At 46.7% G+C, this 5671-nt stretch overlaps 1 pseudogene; it reads right to left on the bottom strand.

The window, feature by feature from the left end:
- Nucleotides 1–1038: 1038 nt before the first annotated feature.
- Nucleotides 1039–1466, bottom strand: LOC114007547 (60S ribosomal protein L23 pseudogene; annotated as a pseudogene).
- Between the last annotated feature and the right edge of the window lie 4205 nt (nucleotides 1467–5671).

Raw genomic sequence — 5671 nt, 5'->3', positions numbered from 1 at the left:
ATTCTTTCCATTTTAGGATGACTCAGGTAACCCACCTATCACATGCAAATGTGGCCTTTAGCAGAGTGACTAATGCCTGTGTCATGTGGAAATGAGCCACTCTTTCTAAGGTAGAGGAGTCACATTGTTCTCTATAAAAACAGGCCGCATGTGCCCTCATGCCAATAATGTCATGGTTTCTATAATGCAGATTTTTCTCCCCACCCATCTTTTTTTTTTTTTTTCACTATAGGGCATGTGCTCTCTCCAGACAGATAGAGACACAGAGACAGAAAGCGAGAAATCACCCCCGAGAGGGGATGGTCACGCCGCAATCCCTTCTCCTCCATTCTCCTCCCGGGATCTTGGGCACGCACGCACACGCGCCCGGCGTGAGTTTTAAGCCACCGGGTCTGGGACGCGAACCGCGGTCGACTATGTGGGAGTCCAGCGACATAGCCATTACGCTAACTGCTGGTTCCCCCCACCCATCTTTTGATACCTATGCCAAAACGTCCCCTCCAAGGAAATCAGGACTCTGCTTCCTCAGTTGCTACAAGTAGGTGACCTGAGGCCCACAACTGGATACCGAGGCTCTGGATGAGTCACTGCATGCTTGAAAGGTGGAGGTGTCACACCCCTCTCTTATCATGGCTGGTAAGGGTCCCTTGATTTATTTATTTTTATTTTTTTTTTCAAAGTGTCAAACATTTTTTTTTACAGAAGCCTTAAAGTTTGTACCAGTCAGTCTAAATTTAGAAGACAATATTTAAAGGGATTTCAAACAGAGTGTAGAAATGAACAGGATGGGGACAAACAGAGGTGGTTAAGGCACTAGACTCCCACGTGGCGAACAGTGGTTTGAGTACCAGACCTGGTGGCTTGCCCTCTCACTCCCTCCATCCCATGTCTCTCTCTGGTCAAATAAAAAAATGTAACTATAAAATTAAAAATAAATAATTTGTAAAAAAAAAAATAAATGAATAGGATGGCAAGCATTGGGATCAAATAGTTTTTAATGTTTTGGGTTGTCTTTTATTTTACAAACACACTGGAGAATCATGCGATGCTGCCAGCATTAGATTCAATCCTGGGCCCCAAGTCTGCACACTCTTGGAACTGGTCCTGTGGTGGCAGAAACTTTCATTTCATCTTTATTGTTTACTATGACCCCTGATTATCTTAAAAATAAAGAGACATGCCATCTTTTCTCCAGTATGACTTTTGTTGTAGAATTACCACTGCTGGATGCACTTTCTTTCTGAGCTCTGGCTTGCCTTTCTTGACCGTGGTCGTCACCATGTCACCCATGCCAGCAGCAGGAAGCCTGTTCAGCCATCCCTGGATCCCCTTCATAGAGATGATATACAAATTTTTGACTCCTGTGTTGTCAGCACAGTTGATCACGGCTCCTACTAGAAGATCGAGGGAAATCTGGAACTTTGCTCAGAGGACCCACCATGTCCTTGCTTTGGCATTTTGAACATCAGAAAAAGACAGAAAGGCGAATCCATTGATTTAATTTTTTGATATTTTGGAAAAATTTTTTGTTATAGGGTACATGTGCTTGCTGGAGAGACAGAGACAAAAAGACAGAAAGTGAGAAATCACCACCTAGGTGGGATGGCCACACTGCAATCCCTTCTCTCTCATCCTCCTTTCAAGATTTGGGCGTGCATGCACACGTGCCGGGCCTGAATTTTAAGCTGCCTGGTTCAGGACTCAAACTATGGTTCACTACGTGGAAGACAAGTGATGTAACCATTATGCCACCTGCTGGTCCCAGGAGTCCCTTGATTTAAGAGTAAAAAACAATCCCTGGAAGGGTCCCCTGGTGTTGCGGGCGTTGAATATCGGCATCTTTTTGCTGTGGAAGGTGAGATGATGGTGCCTATGGAAAGCACGTCAGCTTTGTGTGCACACATCTTTCCAGTAAAAAAGGAGACAAGGCTGGGGGAAGTAATGCTAGGGCAAAATGGGGTTCCTGATGGCTCTGTGCCAGGTGCCAGGCTGTCTCTGTCCATTTGATATCTCACATCATAGCTGTGGTCTTGTCAAGGGCCACTGTATGCTGTACTTCAGCATGGGGGAATTTGACATAGATGAGCTTACACAGCCACCAAAACAACACTGCACATGGAAGAAGTTGTAGTATTATCTACATTCACAGACGGAATTTCCAATGGCCACATGACAACTCGTTGGCAGAGCAAAGACTCACATGTACTTCACGTGGCTTTCATCTGTGGTCTTTGTCCCCCTGTCACATTGGCTCACATGTGTTGGGCTTGTAGATGCTGGGCTGAACCCTGGGGGAGCACAGTGTTAAGCTCACATGCACCCCCTTATATTGGGCTTCAGTTGCCTGTCTCATGCTGCTAATAGGTGGTCCTAGGCTGGGTAGGAATGGGGATTGGGGGCTTGTGTCACCTAGTTTAAGTCTGGCTGAGCCAGCATGTAGGTGGCCCTGAATGAGTCTGTCATCTCTCGGGTTTCATTTTCTTCATCTGCCAGATTAGGAGTTTGGACAATTTGGGAGAGTTTGGAATAGTGTAGGGTAACTTGGGATAATTTGGGATAAGATGGGATAGTTTGAGATGGCTTGTTCTATGTAGGAATGAGGCTTGGAATAATTGAATACAAGATTAAAAAAACCAAGTCACCAGACATGGCCTCTTCTTTAGTCTGTTTGAGCTGCCAAGCACACAAAGAAGGCTGAGGAACTCATTGAGGACAGAATTCTAAAGCCCTTTTCTATGTGTAGAGGTGGTCACCTGAGCTGTAGGGACTGAACCCTTAGAGGACTATGAAGGGTCTGGTCATCCATCATTTCCAAGCAATGAGCTGGCAGCAAAGTTATCTTGCCCTCTAGGAATAGGCACTTGGTGACAATGGCCAACACTCTCTAGTCCAAGGGCTTGGACTGGAGAGAGGCAGTAGGGTAGGGCCTGCTGACTGAGACTGGAACAGTGGAGTAAGGGGAAGGCTTTCGGTGGCACTGTCACAGAATCATGTTCTTGGGAGAGAGGTTGCGTTAGGGGTGGGCTGGCAGGAGAGGCTCTTGACAGCTTGAGGAGTTGAGCAGGGCAAGAATGACTCTGTTCTGCTGGCAGATGGAATAGTGTAGGGTAACTTGGGATAATTTGGGATAAGATGGGATAGTTTGAGATGGCTTGTTCTATGTAGGAATGAGGCTTGGAATAATTGAATACAAGATTAAAAACCAAGTCACCAGACATGGCCTCTTCTTTAGTCTGTTTGAGCTGCCAAGCACACAAAGAAGGCTGAGGAACTCATTGAGGACAGAATTCTAAAGCCCTTTTCTATGTGTAGAGGTGGTCACCTGAGCTGTAGGGACTGAACCCTTAGAGGACTATGAAGGGTCTGGTCATCCATCATTTCCAAGCAATGAGCTGGCAGCAAAGTTATCTTGCCCTCTAGGAATAGGCACTTGGTGACAATGGCCAACACTCTCTAGTCCAAGGGCTTGGACTGGAGAGAGGCAGTAGGGTAGGGCCTGCTGACTGAGACTGGAACAGTGGAGTAAGGGGAAGGCTTTCGGTGGCACTGTCACAGAATCATGTTCTTGGGAGAGAGGTTGCGTTAGGGGTGGGCTGGCAGGAGAGGCTCTTGACAGCTTGAGGAGTTGAGCAGGGCAAGAATGACTCTGTTCTGCTGGCAGAATCTCTGAGAGGTCAGGTGATTTGTCCTGGGTTGCCCAGTTAGTGATCACAAAGAGAGGGCTTAAATTTACCTTTATGACTGCTACTTTGCTCCATTTCTCACTTTGTCCTTATTCAAACTTGGTCACCTCTAAAACTTACCTGGGAATTAAAATGTAGTTTTGGGGGGCTTATTCTCGGATAGTCTGCTTAAGGGGGGCTGAGTGACGCTTGAGTGTCTTTAATTTAAGAAAGTTTCCCAGGTGATTTTAATGCATAGGTGCCTAGGGCAGTGTCAGAAGACTAACAACAGATCCCAGTCAGGGGTGGAGAAGAAAAGTGTTGGCCATTGTCTTGCCCATAGGTAACTCTGTAGGGCAGAATGAAGCCTCTCATCTAGGATAAGGAACAACTGTAGATCCAACAACTGCTCAGGTGTGGATTTCACCTTCTTTGCATTTTAGTGTCCTGGGAAAGATATCTGAAAAGGTTCTTCTATTTCTTGACCAAGTTTATGGGAAAAGTGTCTTCTAACCTCTTTGCCAGGAAGCTATACTCTTAGGCATGTCCTGGGTAGGTGGGGGCTGGTGCTGACTTAAAAAAAATTAAATATTAAATTTAAATAAAAAACCATTAATAGGATAGAGAGTGTGTGTGGACATGTGTGAGAGAGAGAGTGTGTGCACCTGTTAGGCTGGAGGCCTGGGCAACTTGGATGTGGGGGTTGGACGCCACGCCACAGTCGGCTGATGCAACCCAGATTTAACCTGTCATCAGAACTATGCTGCACTTGGATCTAACCTGGATGTAGCACGTGCGCTCTACTCTGCACGTGTGCTCTGCTCTGCACACGGGACTCTGCACACATCACCAGACATTACGTGGCACACTAGTCTGCTCATCCCCTAAACCTTTATGCATACATGGACTGTTTCTACCTCTAAGACACTGCCCCTCCCTAAACCCTTGTAGAGATTGATAAACCCCACCCTAGTGCGACTTCTCTGGTCTTCTTTTCCTTATCCGACTAGCTAGTGAACCTCGTCCCGTGGGAGTGCTCCCAATAAAGGCTCTACATTTCTATTTTCTCACATAGTCGCCCAATCCTTGACGGGGTCCTGTCATGCTGTCATCTCCTTCCCTCACCCTTTCAGCTCTTCAGGATCCTAGGAACCTGAGGGCACACCTGGCATGTTTTCAGGCCCCCCTGGATCTGAACCTACCATTGGCTATGTGGCCTCCAGCACCATAATCCAGTACACTACAGACTGCCCCTTTGTTTGGGCCATGCTGCTGACTGTTTTAATGGTACCTCAGATCTGTTTTAATCAGGTGTGGTAAGACACTAAGACATGAAACAAAAAAGTTTGTTTTTTTTTTTTGAGAGGTTTTTGCTATAGGGCGCGTGCGCTTGCCAGACAGACAGAGAGAGACAGAGAGACAGAAAGCGAGAAATCACCCCCCAGGGGGGATGGTCACGCCACAATCCCTTCTCCTCCATTCTCCTCTCAGGATCTTGGGCACGCACGCACACGCGCCCGGCGTGAGTTTTAAGCCACTGGGTCCGGGACGTGAACCGCAGTTGACTGTGTGGGAGTCCAGTGACATAGCCATTACGCTAACTGCTGGTTCCCACAAAGAATATTTTTTATACTCACAGATGCCTAGAAAGAAGAGGCACACAGGCCACTTGGAGAAGCACCAGGATTGTTCAGGATGCCAAAGGAGGGAGGGGTACACATGGGCAAAAAGCTTTACTGTGATTTCTATGGGAAGGAACAGACACGGTAGGTTAAACAGGTTTAACATTGGCTAGTTTGAGTAATTTTGGTGGGCTCTGGGGCCTAAGCGTTGTCCATGGTTATCTGGTACTTGGTCCCAGTGTGATCAGGGCAAGTGGATAGAGGCCCTGAGTGTGAGAGCCTGAAAAAGAGATGGTTGGGAGGCGTGAATTCTGGATTAATTAATTTACACATGAAAACTCTGTCTGTAAGTGAGTTGTTTGGTATTTCTAGGAATTGTCTAGGTCT

Source organism: Tupaia chinensis, unplaced genomic scaffold (genome assembly GCF_000334495.1).
Source record: "Tupaia chinensis unplaced genomic scaffold, TupChi_1.0 Scaffold000197_1, whole genome shotgun sequence".
NCBI lineage: Eukaryota > Metazoa > Chordata > Mammalia > Scandentia > Tupaiidae > Tupaia > Tupaia belangeri.
Note: the sequence above shows the minus strand (reverse complement) of the source record. Positions and strands in the feature narration are given on the sequence as shown.